Source organism: Rhinatrema bivittatum, chromosome 1 (genome assembly GCF_901001135.1).
Source record: "Rhinatrema bivittatum chromosome 1, aRhiBiv1.1, whole genome shotgun sequence".
Classification (NCBI taxonomy): domain Eukaryota; kingdom Metazoa; phylum Chordata; class Amphibia; order Gymnophiona; family Rhinatrematidae; genus Rhinatrema; species Rhinatrema bivittatum.
The window spans coordinates 299,568,928-299,589,411 of record NC_042615.1 but is presented as its reverse complement, the minus strand read 5'-3'; the positions used below and the strand labels follow the sequence as shown (position 1 = coordinate 299,589,411).

The window sequence follows — 20,484 nt, the reverse complement described above, 5'->3', positions numbered from 1 at the left end:
TCAAATTTGCAGATGACACAAAATTGTTCAGAGTAGTTAAATCACAAGCAGATTGTGATAAATTGCAGGAAGACCTTGTGAGACTGGAAAATTGGGCATCCAAATGGCAGATGAAATTTAATGTGGATAAGTGCAAGGTGATGCATATAGGGAAAAATAACCCATGCTACCGTGTTTCCCCGATAGTAAGACACCCCTGATAGTAAGACGTAGTGGGAATTTTAGGGGGGTCGGCTAATGTAAGACATCCCCCGATGCCGATGCCGGTGGGGGCTGCTTTCGGCTCGAGCGCCGAAAGCAGCCCCCACCGGCAGCCCCCAGCGCCGAATCGCAGGGGTCGCACAGGCGCTGTGGGCCTGTGCGCGCATTCATTCACTGCCGGTGGGGGCTGCCGGGGGGGGCTGCCGAGGCAGCCCCCACCGGCAGTGAATGAATGCGCGCCTGTGCGACCCGGCCTAGATGTAACACGCGACCACCCGCCGCCCGCCGGCCGTCTCGAACTAACGCGCGTCCACCCGCCCCCCCCGGGAACAAGCGCCCACCCGCCCGCGGCCTAGATTTAACACGCGACCACCCGGCTCCCGCCGCCGGCCGCCTGGACCCACGCGGCCCTCCGACAGGTATTTAAAAAATTTTATTTTTTTTTGAACACTACGTCTTACTTTCGGGGGATGTCTTACAGGTTTTTTCCAATATAAGACATACCCTGAAAGTAAGACATAGTGGGACTTTTTGGGGTAAAAAGAAAGTAAGACGCTGTCTTACTTTCGGGGAAACACGGTATAATTACACAATGTTGGGTTCCATATTAGGTGCTACAACCCAAGAAAGAGATCTAGGTGTCATAGTGGATAACACATTGAAATCGTCGGTACAGTGTGCTGCGGCAGTCAAAAAAGCAAACAGAATGTTGGGAATTATTAGAATGGGAATGGTGAATAAAACGGAAAATGTCATAATGCCTCTGTATCGCTCCATGGTGAGACCACACCTTGAATACTGTGTACAATTCTGGTCACCGCATCTCAAAAAAGATATATTGCGATGGAGAAGGTACAGAGAAGGGCTACCAAAATGATAAGGGGAATGGAACAACTCCCCTATGAGGAAAGACTAAAGAGGTTAGGACTTTTCAGCTTGGAGAAGAGACGACTGAGGGGGGATATGATAGAGGTGTTTAAAATCATGAGAGGTCTAGAACGGGTAGATGTGAATCGGTTATTTACTCTTTCGGATAGTAGAAAGACTAGGGGGCACTCCATGAAGTTAGCATGGGGCACATTTAAAACTAATCGGAGAAAGTTCTTTTTTACTCAGCGCACAGTTAAGCTCTGGAATTTGTTGCCAGAGGATGTGGTTAGTGCATTTAGTATAGCTGTGTTTAAAAAAGGATTGGATAAGTTCTTGGAGGAGAAGTCCATTACCTGCTATTAAGTTCACTTAGAGAATAGCCACTGCCATTAGCAATGGTAACATGGAATAGACTTAGTTTTTGGGTACTTGCCAGGTTCTTGTGGCCTGGATTGGCCACTGTTGGAGGCAGGATGCTGGGCTTGATGGACCCTCGGTCTGTCCCAGTATGGCATTTTCTTATGTTCTTATGTTATGACAAATGTGATCCCATTTAAGTAACCAAGTTTCTGTGATACAGAAAATATCATGATTATATTTCAGAAATAAAAAATAACCGCAGTTTTCCCATTTACAAGCCTTGCATTCAACAGAAGAATCATACCACGACTGTTAATTTCTACCTTTTCTTGAATACTAGTTAAAAATGGGTATTACTATAAGATGAAGGTTTTACTCTAGTATTTCTCCTGGATAAAGTACCATATAAACTTCTGCCTGTAATAACTGAGATCTTATTGTCACTTGTTAAAGTATACTTTTCTTTTCTTTTTTTTTTTTTTTTTTAACACTTTATCATTTTAAATCATTTATCAAGTCTCGTCAGTACAACTTGACAAGAAATGGTACATAAGAGATCCAATAAGACAAAATAAGGAAACTAGCATAATAAGAAATATATGATCCCTATAGTATGCTGTCAGACCAAAACAGGAGGAATTCCAATGGTAGTTATGAGAAGAAATATAAGAAATCATAAAAAAAGAAAAAAAAGGCTGAACTATACTAAGGGCTAGAGTCTACAAATATAAATGCGCCGATATAAAAAAAAAAATTATGGGCTGGATGTAGGGGCTGCAGTATCATTAATCATTTATCATTAAGAAAGACATTTAGCTGGGAGGGATAAAAAAAAACATATTTAACCCCTTGATATTTAACAACACATTTACAGGGGAAATATAACCTAAAAAAAGCTCTCGAACTAACAACAGTAAGGCGCATAAGCCAAAATCGCTTCCTTTTAGACTGAGTTACTTTAGATATGTTGCACCCGTCGGTCGCAGACGGCTGCGCCCTCTATTGTTCACCTTTTTTCTACCTAATTCAGCTCAGCTTGGGAAGATGGCTGCCTCTGCTTCTCCACGCCGACCCCTTCGGCGTTCCCAGTCCGGCACGGGCGATTGTGTTCGCCATCTTTCTCCCATAGTCACCTAGGGCACGCGCGCGCAGCCCCATCCTTTACATGCGTCATGGCGGGAACCTCGGGGGCGTCCCCACCGCATAATGTCATAAGCTCTGGTATTTAACCTCGGTTCACGAATACAGATACGATTAGCAAGGAAACCTCCTTGCTGATCTCTCCTCGCTACCAGATGCCTCCGCTCTGGGTACTCGTGCTCCAGGACGACTTACGTACCCGCTCCTCGGGGGCCTTGCCTCGCTCCTCTACACCCTCCGGGATTATCTGCTACCAGCAAGGATGCTTAAGTTACCCGCTCTTCGAGGGCCTTTTTTCATCCCGGACCTCTGCTCCTCGGGGAATCTCTGCTTCTACAACTGCCAGTATCAGAGTGAGTACTACCACTCCAGTTCTGTCTCTGCATTGTCTCACTTCTCTTCTCAGATCCTCGGCCTACCCCACAACGTGGACCACTAGCGGATTTACTCTCACTCCATCTAGGTCTAGGTTCTCGGCCTACCCTGCTTCGCGGACCACTACTGGATCCATCTCCCTCACGGGATCTTGTGAGACTGTGGAACTGCCTTTTCCACCTTGCAGCCCTCAGAACGGAGCATTGCCATCAGACATCTCCTCTTCTGGCTGGGATCACTACCCGTTCCTCAGGTCATCATCTACATTGCAGTATAATAAAAACTGTACTTCTCTGTGTCCATCTCTGCTTGGAGCTAGTCTATCGCTGCAAGTCCCCACAGGGCAGAGCCCTGTGGGAGGTACCATCTCTTGCAACAACCAAGGGCCCACGCTTCAGTGTCCAAAGTACAACAAGATACATCTGGGAACATACGAATCTTTAACCCTAGAAAAGAAATATCTCTCTTACGAAAAAAACATTTTCAAAATAAAGTCCCGATCAGAGTCCAGGGCAAAGGTAACAAGTAAAGTAGAAGACACTACAGCTTCTTCCATTGAATTTTCAAGAAAAGAAGAGAGATGAGAAGAATCAACGGGACCAGCAACTGCAAAAGTATCATTTGGGGGAAAGGTTTTCACATTTGGAAGATAATAGGCTTTAGATATAGATGGAAGCAGATTTTCTTTAATGGACAAAATTTCCATTAAGCGTTTTGGGTTTTTTTGTTTGTTTGTTTGTTTTTTGGAAAATTTAAATTCCTAAGATTGCATTGACTGTTAGTATTTTCCAAATTTTCCATTTTATTTTGCAGAAACAAATGTCCAGCCGAAATAGTATCGATTGAATTTTGCAAAGTGACCCTCTTGGCCTGCAAAGTTTCCACTTGAGATTTCATTTCTAATAATTGAGACTTGAGCATCATAAAATGTGTTGGGAAGTTCACATTGTTGAGAAAGAAATTGTAAAACCTGGTAAGATAGATTTAGCGATAGCTTCCCAAATTATATCCAAAGTGACATTTGGGGGTTTAGGCAAAGGAGCAATGATTACCTTGGTAGAAGCTGTTTCACCAGTCCCAGACGTCGTGTGAAGAAAGGAAGTCCCAGCTGATTTCCTCCCAATGCTGAGACCTGCCGGCTGCATGTGTTCATCGGAGTGCGACAGGAGCTGGACCATTCAGCACCTCCTGCGGGGGAGCCAGGCTGAGGAGAAAGATGACTCATGGTCCGGGGTTGCCAGTGAAAGGACACTTCTCAACTGGTTGCCCAAGGATGCCTCAATGGAGCAATAAAGGACTCTAGGCTCAGTTACATGTTAGTCCATTGGGCCAAGTGAAGGTGAACCTGCTGAAACATTGGGAAATGCTCTGGCCCTGCCCTTCCTCTTACCTATTGCAAAGGGTAAAAAGATTGATTAAGAATAGAGAAAAAATAAGGGCAAAGGGAAGGCCAATGGAGCACTGTCCTTAGCATGTGGTCATCTTGGATCCCCCACTTTTCTTTTTTTTTTAAATCATGAAAAGAAAAATTAAATCTAAAAGTAACAAATAACCTAAAATCACAATTTTAAATAGTTAAAAAATAAATTAACATATGCCTCTGACAGAATACCTACAGAACTTCCTCAAATGCTAAGTTTAGTTTTGTCATTCGTGTGGGACTCGTGTGAGCATGAAGGAGCATACTCCTTTGTGTGCAAGACAAATATGCATGCGCCGTGGTGTATTGCACCACTTGGGTTCACTCGGCTCTTCACTCCCGCTGCTGGTGATGTCACCGGAAGAGGCGGGAGCAGGTGAAATCCAACACTAGGGAAAGCAAGTAGGGGATGTAATTCTCTGCAAGTTGATCAGCCACAATTGCCAGGACCTGAGAGATGGAAACGGGGTCTCATCTATGTCAGATGTCAGCAATGTTGTAATGGCTATCTTTGCTGTGTAGAACAATGGTTTGTGATTGATCCATTTGCCTGTGTAAGAAATAATGGTTGTGGGGTGTTTTTTGGATTTTTTTTGTTCTCATTGGATGTAAGGTGACAAGATGTTTGCTTTTTGTCTTATAGCTTAAAAGCTATTTGGATGGACACACAGATTCACTGAGCTACCGTGCCCTTTTTTTTTTGTAGAACTGAAATTAGCAACCTTTAAAAGCACTGTGCAAGGAAGCTGCTATCATAGGTTCTGTGATGCACTGCTGGAGTTGTGTAAGGGAGTGCCTGCCAGCATATCAATTAGATGGTATTACATTCTCACTAGCAATTCCAGTAATGGGTGGGGTATGCAGAGCCTTTGCATCAGCCCTCTGTTGGAAGAAGTAATTGTGTTGGAATGCAGTGTGCAGGCAGCTGGGTTTAGGTGTTGACAGTGACAGACAATACAACAGGATTGTCCTGGAGGTGACAAATGTCGAAAATGTTCTTTAAAATTATAATGCACTTTTACTGTGCAGTAACAAAAAATGTATAAGCGATTTTATATTAAATCAGCAAACTGAACAAATGTGACCTGTAAATCATCATACAGCTTTATATGTACAACCTAAAGGTCTTTCACAAAGCTCCTTTAATAGCCAAACCTTCTCCATGCCCACCTCTTGCTGTTTTAAAATAAAAACTGTTTTTGAAACAGAGCTAAGGAGAAAAGATCTGGGCTCTTGATAAGCATGTAAAGATTTCTTTTTTTGACTTAATATGTGTTGTTCTGAACCACGGTGCTATACATAAATACTGATAAAAGGATAGTGGGCAATCTTCAAAAAGGTCCATGTACAGACCAGAATGTTGGTAATAAATCTTTTTTTTTCTTGGGGAACATTGGCGAGCAAGCTCATATTTCTGTGTTTTATGGTGGGCATTCGTCCACTGGTATGAGGACTGAGATCACAAACTCAGTTCACTGAATAGTTTTCAGATAACAGTGACTCGAGGTCACTACTGGCCTGAGACTTGGCAAAAATGAAGTCTTCTAGATAAAGAATGTCTAACATGTTTTTCCTTTTCCTCTTGCTAGTTAGTCCATTATAGTTGGGATTTTCCCTATGCCTCAGCTGCCAGAGACAGAGGTCACACCCACTTCATGACTTCACTCTTGGTCATAAAAGGAGGCGTGACCACAGGCCCTTGCCAGTAGTCTCTGTCTCCTGCAGCTGTGGACAAGGGTAGATGGACTTTCTAAGCCTCATAGAGTCAGGGTGCAGCTCATCATTCTTACAAAAATAACCCTGCAGGCCTAACAAAACAATACAAACTGGTACTTACTGAAATGTTTCTTTTGAGGAGGGAGCGTGCTAACCTGGACTCTGAGTTGAGCCACTAGGTGCTGGTATTGAGCAATGACTGGGGCTCCCTTCCCCCTAAGTGCTGTGCGCGTCACCTCTGCAGCATCCCTAGCTCCACTCTGATTCCTCTGTATGGCAGCTCATAGCCCTGTGATCACCACACAAAGAAACAAACTAGAAAAGCAATGGAACTAAAGGATAAATAAACAGTAAGAGATCTCACGTTGTATTCATACACACGCTAAAGTGTGAACTAGTATGATATAAAACTATTGTGTGTGTGCTTTTGTCTATTACCCCACATACAATGTAAACTGTTCAATAAATAAGAACAATCTAAAATATAAACACTTTCCCTATTACACAAATTTATAAAACCAAATATAAAGGGATAAAACTGAAATCTCGACATGGCCATGTTTTGGTCTCAAATGCCTGCTTCGGAGTAAATTTAAAAAATATCAAACCTATAGTGGTGAGGATGTAATTTTAGATATTTAGATGCTCATGGAACTTACTCTGTTTAGGTGCATCATCATACGTTTATTTAATCCATAGCTAGAATTGTGAGTGATCCTTGATAAGGATTTTCTGGATCCAAGACAGGACTTTATAATCATTCTGAAATAGTCTTTCATCATTCTGGAATTTTTCTTTAAGAACACCAAGACAAGTTATCTACTAAACATTTTATTTTAATATTTTTAAATTCTTCTGAAGCCAGCTTTGATGCCAAAACATGGCCATGTGCGGACTTTGGTTTTCTTCCTGAACTGGGCCCTTTACATTTTAAATTTGCATTATTTGGAAAATTGACATTTTTGTTTGTTCTTATCTGTATATCTATATTGAATGATAGATATGGCCTTTCTTCACATATTTATATATGTATGAATACAATTTGAGATCTTTGTTTATTCTTTAGTTCCACAATTTTGCTTTTTTACTACATGGTAATTGCATATTAGAAATATGTTTAATGATTAGAATTACTTTTGTCCAAAAGTCTGAAATAATAGGGCAAGATCAGCAAATATGGATCATATTCTCTAGAGATCCATAGCCCCTCTACCACTCAGAGATAGGAAATATTTTGTGTAACCTAGCTGAAGACAGATACCAATAAAAGACAATTTTATATTATGACTTAAAATAGTGAGGCAAATTGACTGTGAGCTCTGGGTGGAGAAAAAACTTTAAAAAAAAATAAAAAAACAGTAAAATGGCAAGAGAGAACAGAAGCTGATATTCATTCGCAGGTCGCTGTAGGCAACACTACTATGACCGACTTCCCACAGTAGTATTTTCCACAGGTGGTGAGAAGTAGGGAGAACAAGGAACTTGCGGTTAGCTGAATGCTGCATCAATAAGAGAGAGGCAAGCCCGCAGGACAGCAATAGAGCAGGGTTGCACACACAAAAAAAAGGCAAGAAGATCCTGCGAGGCCACGGGTGCTGTTCCTGCAGTGATAAAATAGTGCCTAATATAACCGGCTTGTTTTGCCCTGTCTGTGATGGAGGCCCAGACACAGCCTTCCCAAATGGGCCCAGTTGGAACCTCCCTCATGTAGGGGAAGAGCCAGCAACTGAAGCTGCTCCCCTGACCTTAGGGGAAGAGGAAGGGCTGCCTCCAAGATAGCTAGACCCAATAGCCGCGCTGGTTGAAGAGGGCTCCAGGAAGAGCCCGGTGAGGAGGGTGATGGACCCAGAATAGGGCTTCACAACTGACTTTGCTAGAGGCCCGACGGGAGATCAACTTATGGGGTAATTCCCAGATTTTGTGTGATTATGCACAAGGCTTTCTGTGCCATGCAGAAGCATGGTTTCATGGCCTTTGCGAGATCAGTGGATCAGAGATCCCTGGAAGGAATGAGCGTGGCCTCTAAGCATTTGCGAGATATACTTAGAATCAAAGCTTCACCTGCAGTGACTGTGATGTCAGACTCCAGAGGTGGGAGTGATCGGTGGATGATTCAGGGCTTAGTGTGCCCCTGAGCTCCCAGGAGGAGTGGCAGTGCTCTTCAGAGGAGGAGAATTTCTCAGTGGTACGGCTATTCCAAAAGGAGGAGTTTTTAGCCCTAATTACCAGCATGCAGGCAACCTTGAAGATTTCAAGCATGAAGGTGGATGGACTAGCAGAAAGTGACCCCATCCTGCAGGAAATAAGGAAGCTCTCAAGGACCTTTCCGTTACATTAAGGCCCTAAGGTGTATGGTATTAGTGGAATAGGAGTCCTTCGGGTTCTTTAGAGGAGGTAGAAGAAAAGAACAAGCTATTATGGATTCCAAAGGTGGATGTACTGGTGTCAGCAGTGGCCTCTAGAATTTACATTCTTGTAGAGGGAGGTACAGCCCTAAAGGACCCCCAGAACAGGAAGCAGGCCTTCTCCACAGGAGTCATGGTGATCTAGGCCTCGATCTGTGGGGGCTTATGTTACTTGAGCAGCTTTACACTGATTCGGTAACTGCCTGACAGGGAATGGCATGCTTGAAGTTGGCAGTTTCCTTTTTAACTGATAACAATGTTTGGTCTGGTTAGACTAGCCTCTAGATCGGTTGCCTCAGAGATAGCATCCAGGAGGCTACTTTGGCTCTGTAATTGTGTGGCAGACTCGGCAACCAAAGCACACCCTGTGTAAGCTCCCCTTCAGGTAGGGGACTATTGTTTAGAGATTTAAAAAAAAAATTGGTAAAGGACTTGGGGATGGTCAAGCCCCAAAGGTTTCCAGAGGACAGAAGCTGGTCAAACATGTGGGGACTTTAGCATTTCAAGTGCTAGGGCAAAGGCAAAGCATCCGAGCTGGTAGTCTTATATGCATCGTGAGGTAAATCCCTTTCACAGGGAGCAGTCATTCACTGCAATGATATCAGTGGGCCCCTCCATCAGTAATACTAGTAAGCAGACGCCTGTCGCTGTATTATGCAGAGTGGCCCAAGGTTAGGTCGGACCAGTGGGTGCTGGACATAATTTTGAGAGAGTATGCACACGAGTGACTCCACAAAATACCAAATCTATTTATAATTTCCCCCTATGTGTTGCAAATCAAAAGAGAGACAGAAAAGATGATTCTACAAAGGTTTTGGTCCATCCTATACCTGAAAGGGGTCGGCAGGTGTTTGAGAGTACCCCATTTCAGGATGGAGTCCCTCTGCTTGGTCACGTTGGCAATCAGAAAAGGAGAATATCTGGTATCATTGGATCTAGAAGAGGCCTACCTCCACATTCCTTTCAGACCCGCCTGTCAAGTTCATCTTTGTTTTTGTGTTCTAGGCCATCATTTTCAGTTTCAGGCACTGCCCTTTGGGCTTGCAACATCCCTGAGGACCTTTACCAAGGTCATGAACATAAGTACATAAGATATTGCCATACTGGGTCAGACCAAGGATCCATCCAGCCCAGTATCCTGTTTCCAACAGTGGCCAATCCAGGCTACAAGTACCTGGCAAGTACCCAAACACTAAGTAGATCTCATGCTACTGATGCTAGTAATAGCAATGACTATTCCCTTAGTCAACTTGATTAATAGCAGTTAATGGACTTCTCCAAGAATTTATCCAAAACTTTTTAAACCCAGCTACAATAATTGCACTAACCACATCCTCTGGTAACAAATTCCAGAGCTTGCTTGTGCGTTGAGTGAAAGAATTTTCTCCAATTAGTTTTATATGTGCTATGTGCTAACTTCATGGAGTGCCCCCTAGTCCTTTTATTATCCAAAAGAGTAAGTAATTGATTCACATATACCCGTTCTAGACCTCTATCATATCCCCCCTCAGCCATCTCTTCTCCAAGCTGAACAGCTCTACCCTCTAGCTTTTCCTCATAGGGGAGCTGTTCCATCCCCTTTATCATTTTGCACACCCTTCTCTGTACCTTCTCCAGCACAACTAAATCTTTTTTGAGATGCGGTGACCAGAATTGTACACAGTACTCATGGAGCGATATAGAGGCATTATGATATTTTCCGTTTTATTCACCATTCCTTCCTAATAATTCCTAACATTCCATTTGCTTTTTTGACTGCCGCAGCAGTAGTATCAGCAGACCTGCCCAAACAGAGGATAATGGTTCATCCCTATCTAGATGATTGGATCATTAGAGCAAAACCCACCCAGAACAGCTAGTAGGCTTCAACTATAGTGGTCCAGCTCCTAGATTGGTGGCTGGATCCATGCACCACACAGCCTTAAAGGGGGGGTAGACTTGGAACGACCTATCTGAGTCGTACTAACTACAGATGCCAATTTGCTCAGGTAGTAGGAAGCACATTGCCTGTACCAACCAGCCAAAGGTAGGTGGACAGAATAGCAAGCTCTTTGACCAATAAGCAGATTGAGTTGAGGGCATCAGATTGACATATCAGGCCCTCTGGCCAAGAATAGAAGGGAAAGCAGTCTGAGTCCTCTCACAGCGCCGCAGTAGTGGCATACATGAACAAGCAGGGGTGCCCGCACAACCCCCAACTTGCAGAAGATGTGAATGGAAATATTCCATTGGTCAGAGAAGAGCCTATCCCAGTTGTTAGCATACCACGTTGTGGGAAGAAAAAAATGTGCAGAAATGAGGCAGGTGGCACCTTATAGAGTAACCAATTTATTGAGGCATGAGCTTTTAAGAACAGCGTCCCATTCATCAGATGCAAGCAGACTTTCTCAGCAGGAGCAGCCTGGACCCAGGAGCATGGAAACTTGGCAGAGAGGCATTCTAGAGGATAGAGGAGCAATGAGGGCAAACAGTGGTGGACTCAAGCCAGTGCCAAAGCAGGCAGCTTTTTCAGCCAGCGAAAAGAAATAGGATAGATGCCTTAATCCAACCTTGACCCAAGGTTCGAATTCTTTATGCGTTCCTACCTTGGCCCCTAATAGGCAAAGCGATTATAAAAAAAAAAGATCAAGGATCACCCCCTCAAAGATGATGATAATAACCCCAGTTTGGTCAAGGAGACCATGGTACACAGACCTGATAAGGCTTCTTGTGGGGACCCTCTGCATCTCCCTAGAAATCAGGGTTTACTGTGGCATGGGCATGGCTGCAGAGCAGAGGATACACCCAGGTGGTAGTGGCAACCATTCTGAAGGCACGTAAAACCTCAGTCTCGCTAGCCTGTGCTAGATTGTGAAGGCTTTTCTGCCAGGAGAATAGGACTTCTCCACTGAGGTTGGGCATTCTGTGAGTCCTAGTCTTCCTGCAGAGGTGCTTGCACAAGGGCTTAGACTCAATTCATTGAGGGTGCAGGTGGCAGCCATACCCTGCTACAGGGGGAGCATTAAAGGCACCCAGGTAACCCTCACACCCAGACATGGCATGCTTCTTAAAGGAGGTGAAGCATATACAGCCACCCTTCAGACCGATGTTTCCCCAGTGGGATCTTAAGCTGGTCCTTAGAGCATTAGTAAGAGCACCCTTTGAGCCCTTAAAGCAAGCTTCTCTTAAGGATCTGGTATTGACTACTTTCCTGGTAGCAATCTGCTCCACCAGATGTATTTTGGAGTTGCAGGTGCTCTCATGTAGAAAAGTCTACTTTGTAATTTCACCTCACTTAGTCACCTTTAAGCAGGTGCTCTCATTCCTTCTGAAGATGTTGCCTCCCTGCCACCTGATTCAGGTGGTGTTTCTGGCAGCATTCAGGAGTAAGGAATGTAGAGGGAAGGAAGATAGCTTAAACCTACTGGATATGCATCGTGAGATATTGAGATACTTCAAGGTGATGAGTACCTTCGGGAAATTGAATAGATTGTTCATACTTTTTGGCAGATCATGAAAAGGAGCATCAGCCTCTAAGGCCATGATAGCTAGATGGATCAAAGAAGCCATCTCTTCGGCTTATATACTCAACTGTGATCAAGCCCCAGTGGTGCTTCATACACACTCTGAGAGTGCAGGCATCGTCCTGGGCAGAAGCATTGTCTGTCTCCCCAGGTGAAATCTGTAGGTTCGCTACATGGTCATCCCTGCACTCATTTTCCAAGCACTATAGGCTGGACATACAGATGAAGGAGGAAACGGCCTTTACGTATGAGGTTCTTAAGGCAGCCCTGCCTTCCTCCCACCCAGACTAGAGGGTAGCTTTTATATCGCCCAAGTGTAATGGGCTGGTCTAACAGGAGGAAAAGGAAGGCAAAATGTTCTTACCTGATAATTTTCTTTCCTCGAGTCCCTCTAGACCAATCCAGACCCCACCTGGGAATTCAGGTGCCATAAATTGAGTTAAGCAAGACAGTGAGTCTTTCTTCACCCTTCCTTAAGGGGTGTGGGATTGGACTCATGGGCCAAGAAAAGAAGAAAAAAAAGGGAGAGAGGCAAAACCAAAAAAATTATAGAGGAATGCCCTTGTCCAGTTGTTTTAGTGGAAGGCTACTGGCAAGGGCCTGTGACCACTCCCCCTTTATGACTAAGAGTAAAGTTATGAAGGGGTTGTGACCTCCTTTCTGTGGCAGCTGAGGAAATGGGGAAATCCCAAGTGTAATCGACTGGTCTAGCAGGACTCAAGGAAAGAAAATTATGAGGTAAGAACATTTTTTTTTTTTTTTTTTTTTTTACTGTTTGTCTGACATGTCTGACAATACATAATTAGAAAGGTGGAGAGTCTTAATTATGATTTCGAGAGGGTACAGTTGGTGTTATCGCAAATGAGGAGTTGCTGTTGAATGCCAGGGGTGGGACGGAACTTGGCCTGGCTGTTCTTGGATCTCTGTGAGTGTGTATGCCTGTGGAAACAGTTCTGTGAGAATGGGTGTTGCTGCAGTTGATGTTCTTTGGCTTGTACACTACACCTGTCGGTTGCACCTGTTCATCTTGTTTGTATGGTTGTAGTGTGCTAAGTCCACTTTCTGCAGTAATTCATACAAAGCCCAGCCAAATTACTTATTGCAGATAAAAAGAATTTAGATTGGGAAAGTAACAATAATGTGGAGTCCTTAGTTCTCTACTTCATATGTTGTTTTCTTAGGCTCACATGCGAAATAAGGATTCAGTGTTTGGTGCTGGGTTCAGATCTAGGTGACCGTAAGTGGAGCAATAAGAAGGGTTTATCAGATGCACAAGCTGATACCAAGATCTTCGTGCACTAGGAAGGCAGAGTCATGGCTACATACGACTGTGCACCTCTACTTCTAGACAATTTGCCAAGCATGTGCCTTACTGGCCAACAAGGTGCCTGATGATCACTTGTAAGCACTATGTCTGCACATGCAGCCAAATATGACTTTCTCCTAATGAGCAATATTTTTGTCTCCACAATGCACGGAAGTCGAGGTTAACAAAAAAAAATAATATAAGGCGATTATGGGCTAACTACATTTCTTGACTAGTGTTTGAGTATTTATACACTCTTCCAGATATCCGAGCAGAATGAGCAAAAGATGACATTGTGAAGTAAGGAGTGTAAACTCCTGAAAGCTATTGAAGAAATGTGTTGTTAGTTCAATAAAAAGGTATCGCCCTATGTTATTTTTTTCTTTCTTAACCTTAATTTCCATTTATTCAAGTGGACTAACATGGTATCCAATCTATGTTTGTTCTTATCTCTGAAGAAGCAACATTTTTCTGTTACTGTTTCCCAAGGCTGCCACTTTGTGCTATGTGCAGCGTGAATGCATTTATATCAGAATTATTTCTCGCCTATTGCTCAGTCCTGGGCTTGCTTACGTTAACAGAACTTGCTGTACTACTTTGTAGGATACGGACAATGATCACTGCAGACTCTCTGAGGTCTTTTTTTTTTATCTCAAATTTTCCCTCCATTCTGCAGCTGTGGTGAAAAACCTTTCATAAAATGGGAGCTCGGTGTCAGCTGCTGGGATACTTGTATGCGCCTCACCAGATAGCACAGTTCCTGTGGACCCTTCCAGATAAGGGTCAGTCCTGAAGCACAGCTTTTGTTTTCATGCTTTTAAAAATATTTGTACAATTCTGAATGGGGATGTTAGGGCAATCAGCACTTGACACAGATTTGGTGTGTTAAGAATTAGGTTGTCCCCTCTTTCTGTGTTTCTACATTTAAATAACCCTTTTAAGAGGCATTCCACGGAAGATGCTAAGACAGCAGTTAATGCCTGGGGTAACAATGCCTCTAAGGTTAATGTGTGTGCAGTATTGCTTGCTTCGTGGTTCTGTTAACGCTGAGGGAGGCACAGGATTAGTGAGGGAAAGTAGTTTGCATAAAAACATAAAAGTGCCAAGCTGGGGTCAGGCCAGTGATCCATTGAGGCTCACATAATCTTTCCAACGGCAGCCCAGTCCAGGTCATTTGGAGTACCCGTCGGATTCCAAATAGGAAATCCCATTCCATTGCATGTTGCACATGTCCAGAAGCAGGAGGTGGAGACACCTAAGGCTATGCAGATAAGTTTCTGTCCTCTAGAAATGTATCTTAAAAACATTTTTTAACTCAGTGAAATTGCTAGACTTGACCAGATTCTCTGACATTGTTTTATTATGTATGGACTGAAAACATGCTTTCTGGAATTTGTTTTAAACTTGCTACTAGTTAGTTTTATGGAGTGTTCCCTAGTCTTAGTACTATTGGAAAGAGTAAATAAGCATTCCCTGTCAACTTGTACACCACTCATGATTTTATAAACCTCCATTACTTCCTGTCTTCTCCAAGCTGAAGAGCTTCACCTGTTTAGCCTTGGTTGGTTTTTTGTTTTTTTTGTCACCCTTCACCTCACCTTTGCTTAGTTTTGAGGCAGGGTAACTAAAGCTGCACACAATATGCCATATGCCATTGCTCCACAGATTGATAACAGGTGCGTTAGAATATCTGTGTTTTAATGATAAAGTAAGTTTAAAAATGCACTACATTTTAAATGTGTATATGCTACACAAGCAATGTGCTTAGCTTTCTACGTTTATCTTTTATAGATGCTTCAGTTAGTCATTGATTACTCACAATCTAAACATGTATTGGTTTGAAACTAGGCTGTAAGTGGATTCTGCAGGTGCTGACCAGACTGCACTCAGTCTGGAACTGGTTAATTTTTCATAGAGCCCCAGGGTTTACATTCAGACAACATCCAACAAGGCATTGATCTGTGCAGTCTGGGTAATCAAGCATCGGGGTAACTTGCTTGATGCGGTGGTTTCTACCCTTAACCATTAAGCCTTATGCTCACCTTTGATGCAACTCCAACATTACCCTCTGCATCAATGGCAGGGGATGGCAGGAAATTTGAATCAAACAGTTACCAACAAGGGCCCTGAACTTGGTGGTTGATGAAACAGATAAGTATGGGAAAACAAATGGGCAGACTAGATGGGCCGATTTGGTCTTTTTCTGCCGTTATATCTATGTTTCTATATGGGTCTTTTTCAAACTCATAAACACATAATGCCACCCTCCCCAACTCCACCCAAAAATTTGGAAGAGAAATCGACATACTAAGGTATTATATCAAAGATGCTATGATTTAATATTTTTTGCATTTATTTATAAAATTTCTGGCCCGCACGATCCTAAGCACTTGACAGGTAACAGATATACACACATCATAAGATATAATAAAACAAAACAGACATAAATAATTTAAAAAACCCACATAAGATACCTCCTCCTAAAAAACGGATGTACCAGCCAATGCATTCTGTCCTCTGTTGTTTAGTCACAATGGGATATTTTATTCCATTCACAAACCTGAAGCAGCATACTCAGCATTGCGCTGGCATTTTCTTATTGAGGGGCTCTTGCCAGCTCAGCTCTACTTTGTTGTCATAAAATAACGAGGGGCTCCCAAGAGCTTCCAAGAGCCCCCTCTAGTACATCATTAAATATACCTTGCTGTATGTAAAGCAGGTCCTAAAATGTATTTTTAAAACAGATATCTGCTCAAACAATCGTAAAAACAGATGAGCCACGTGGCTTGCATTGATAGAGGACTATAAAATAATGGCTGCGTCAGTGCTTCCACTAGGCAGTCACTTAGAGCACCAAATCTTAAGGGCAGTAAAATCCTGTCAGTGCAAGCCGCTGGAGGAGCCCTTCCCACCAGAGAGAGAAGAAAAATAGGGATGGAGACTGGAGCCACTGGCAGAGCCCATTGACAGTGGAAAAAGAGTGAGAGGCTTGGTGGGGCTGCCAGCAGAACCCATCCTGCTGGCGGCTGAAGAAAAGAAAGAGTACAGGACATCTGGTGGAGCCCATCTCGCTGGTGGCCAAAGAAAATGAGAAGCCCAAGGCTTGCTGTCAGTAGGTAATGGGGCAGGGACGCAAGACAGACAAACAGCCAAAGATACCTCATACCCTTGCACCACCTCTGAATAATGGTAAACATTGCTGAAATCTGACAGAGTTCAGAGTTCTTGTGTCCTCAGAATGGACTATAGGTAGGATGACTACCTGTAGTCCATTCTGAGGAAACAGACTGAGCCATTCTTGATTTTGCCCCAGCGTATGCATAGAATTGTAGTTTTGATTTCCCTAAGAAGAACAGGAGTACATCTCCATGAATGTATTAGGATAAAATCAAGACTAACTCTATTTTTCCCCTTTATATTGTCACCCTTTACCTGTAGGTGGCTTAATCTAACCTTTTTTGCACACAGTGTGCACTGTTACCTTGGAACCTCAACTTTTGCATGAATCATTGTATAATTCAGGGAGAATTACTGCCTTAGATAAGAAAAAAAAAATCAAACAGCATTAGTTTGTAATATTCCTTCTAGTATGTATTTTCCATTATGGAAAGAGGCAATGCCAGCCTTTAGATAGGGCAAGCTGGGCAGTCACCCAGGACACCATAAGATAAAGGGATTTTACAAGTGTGTATATGAGAGCATGTCTATGCATGTATGTTTGTGTGTGTGGAGCATATGTGCAAGCATGTGTGAGAGAGAAGAAATATCTGTTTTAAAATATTTTATTGGGATATTTTAAAGAATTTTTGAGTCAGCTGTTTTTAAATATTTTTATGAATGTGGTTTTATTATGATTTTATTGTTCGTTGATTTTTGAGAAAGTGATGTTTCTGTTTTTCCATTATTGCACAGCATACAGGACTGGATTGTTGCAGTTTCCAGTTCAGTATTTGCATTTATGCTTAATAGTGAGATTTGCATGTGTGACCAATTCCACCAGTGTGCAATTTCTGTGTAGTGGCTTGTTCTCTTTATCTAATAGTTGTATTGATGTTTTAGGGCCAAGTGTAATATTTGCCATGTAATATTTGCCATGTAATATTTGCCATGAGGCATTTTGAGTGTTAGCAGTTAGTGCTGTTCTACTATGGGAGGTTTACTATATTGCAACAGTAATTCCGTTTACTCATTTATAACAATTTGATATCCTGCTATTCCCTGAAGCATCAAAGTAGGTTACAATTCTGTATAACACCACCACAATTAAGTGAAACAAAAACAGAAGCTGGGGATATACTTTAAGGAACACAGTCACAGAGTAACAAAGAAGACAGATAAGGATCAATTGTCCCACTCAGTGCTGTCAGCCACTGTGACAAAGTTATCGGGTACATTTTAAAAGAAGTGTGTGCACGTCCATGTGCGTGCGGTTCCCGTCGCGCAAACATGGACGTGCCGGTTTTATAACATGCCGGTAAGTGAGACCCTAGGTTTGTGCATGAGGCAAAGGGAGGTGAAGTGGCTTGCCCACAAGGACACAAAGAGAAGCAGTAGGATTTGAATCCTGGCTTCCCTGGTTCTCAGCCTGCTTCTCCTACCACTAGGATACTCCTGTACATGTTATAAGTGGTATTTTTGTTTCAGAAGTCTCTACTTTGAATGTCTGTCCTTTTTTTTTCATGTAAAATCTGTTATAAATGCGTAATTTTTAATTGTATGTGGAGAGGGCTATGGGAGGGAGGGAGCAAGGTTGTAAGCTTCGCCTAGGGGGTTTAATACTCTTGCACCAGTCCTGCTTGTGTGCATCTCTGCCCCTGCTAATCCACGCCAGGGACTGGGGGAGGGGATGCCGTTGACAGTTTTCATCCAGGGTGCCATTTGGCCTAGAGTCGGTCCTGGAAAGATGTGTCACCCACTTGCCGATATAACCCAAGGTGTAATGCCTTTTCTAGATCTTTTCGCATTTTGTTCACAAAGATTTAAAAACCTTGACCGTCTTGCACAGTGGATTGTGGTAACGATGATCTTGAAAGTAAGGATCCTATTTCTTTAGTCCACTCTCCAGACCTGGCAGCTCCACATTTTCATTTCCCCGCCTTTTTTTGCAAATCTGCTTTTCCACTGGAGCAGTGAAGTTACTTCAGCAAATGTGGGAGACGTATTTTCATTGTAGCCTATTCTAGTCTGACCTCATCCATCAATAGAAGGAGAAGTGAGTAGGCTCTTGCTTCCCCCTATCCCTGCAAGAAAGAAGACTGCTGCTTCTCAACCTGCTGCCCATAGGCTTTGGGACTGCAGAGCCAAAGGGGAGTGTTGTCCGGCCACTGCCATCGGCCGGAGAACTAAGCTTCCTGAAATAGTTAACTATCTATTATGTAATCTTAAAAAATAAATAATTGTTAAGCCCAAGCCGCTTTGAGTACCCAGTGCAAGAAAATGCAGGAAACCAATGTTTTAAATAAATAAATATAGTCCAGCATTGCACTAACAACTTTTAAAATTACATTTTTTTTTTAAATTTGTTTTCAACTGGTGAGTTGCGATCCACATCTGGGTCACAGTCTGACCTAGCATGGGTTATATCATGGGTACTCCTGGGGGAATTTGGCACACAAAAATGTAAAATTCTGTGCACAAAAACGTAAAATTCTGCATACTTTTATATTGGTCAAAATAACACAATATACATGACAGTCTTTAAGTAATTAATTTAAAAGGTATGACAGAAAAAAGTTATTACTTAAAGATGCAGTGTGTTAAATATTTTGAGCAGAATTTCCTTAGCAGTACCTTCGCTCCCTACTCCTTTGGCCAGTGTTCTTTAACTTTGCCCTCTCAGGCCCCAAATCCTCCACCCTCCACTATCTCTCCGCTCACCATCTAGGCTCAATCCCTTCCACTCTATCTCCACTCACAGAGTTTTACCCCTCTCTCAGTACTGCCCCTCACACTGGCTCCCTCTATCCATATATCCCTCTCACACACACATGCACACACACAGGCTCCGTCTCTCTCGTAAACACATATCCCCTCATGCAGGCTCTCTATCTCTCGCACTCACCCATCCCCTCATGCAGGCTCTCTATCTCTCTCGCACTCACACATCCCCTCATACAGGCTCTCTATCTCTCGCGCGCACGCACATCCCCCCTCATACAGGATCTCTATTTCTCGCGCACACACATATCCCCCTCATACAGGCTCTCTCTCGCACGCACACACATCCCCCTCATACAGGCTTTCTATCTCTCTTGTGTGCACACACCCACACAGGCTCCCTTTCTCATGCATATACCCTCACATAGGCTACTTATCTCTCTCTCTCTCTCTCTCTCTCTCTCAACCCTGCACACTGTCTGTGTGTGTCTCTCTCTCATCTTCACACAGGCTCACTCCCTTACATACACACAACCTCTTTTTCACACACACCAGTTCCCAATCTCTCACAGATATGCACAAACCTTCACAATCTCTTCACATAGGCTCCCTCCATCTGGCATACACATCCAGGCATCCTCAGGAATGTTCTCTCTCACATGCATACACACCCCTACACATAGACTCTCACCCTCACCAGGGCCTTCACCATTTTCGCCGTGAGCGGGATGGGCTCCACTCATGGCTCACAGGGACCTGCTCCATAACCTGCACAGAAAAAGGAAATTCTGCAATCCACAGTAGCACAGAATTCCCCCAGAAGTAATCATGGGCACTAAAATATTTGAGTGGGCCCTATTATAAAAATCTAAAAGTGGATCCTGGGTCTAAAAATGTTGAAAACCACAGTTTTAAAACTATATAGTTGCTTGTGTCTATAATGTGTGGTGACAAAAATATTAATTTGTTTATGTATTAGGGCTCCTAAACTAGAGCTTGTTCAGACAGTGTTCTCTCACATTTTCATACTAGCCTTCTGTATATGACTTGTACTCTTTCAGAACAGTTTCTATTTATTAATTTATTTTAAAAAAATGTATGACACCTAGCCAGTAAATTCAAGGTGGTTTACAGCAAAACATTCAAATCAGCCACAGTAAAAATGAATACAACAATAATAAATAAGTCATAAAATACATCATAAAATGACTGAAACACAAACAAATAAGCATCATAAAATAAACTAAGAGCACTAAGAATGAGATCAGTCAACAGGACCAGCAGTAGCTTAAGATGGAGGGCAGTCAGTTT

The 20,484-nt window shown here is 42.9% G+C and overlaps 1 protein-coding gene across 3 annotated transcripts in view; it reads left to right on the top strand.

The window, feature by feature from the left end:
• AIMP1 (aminoacyl tRNA synthetase complex interacting multifunctional protein 1) overlaps window positions 1-20,484 on the top strand; it is a 161,539-nt gene that overhangs the window by 16,425 nt on the left and 124,630 nt on the right. The window contains exon 2 of one of the 3 annotated variants that reach the window (XM_029596860.1): window positions 13,973-14,078. The exons of the other annotated variants lie outside the window; for them this stretch is intronic. The gene's annotated coding sequence lies outside the window, so the exon portion shown is untranslated. The remainder of the gene's footprint in view (window positions 1-13,972; window positions 14,079-20,484) is intronic. 3 annotated transcript variants of the gene reach the window in all.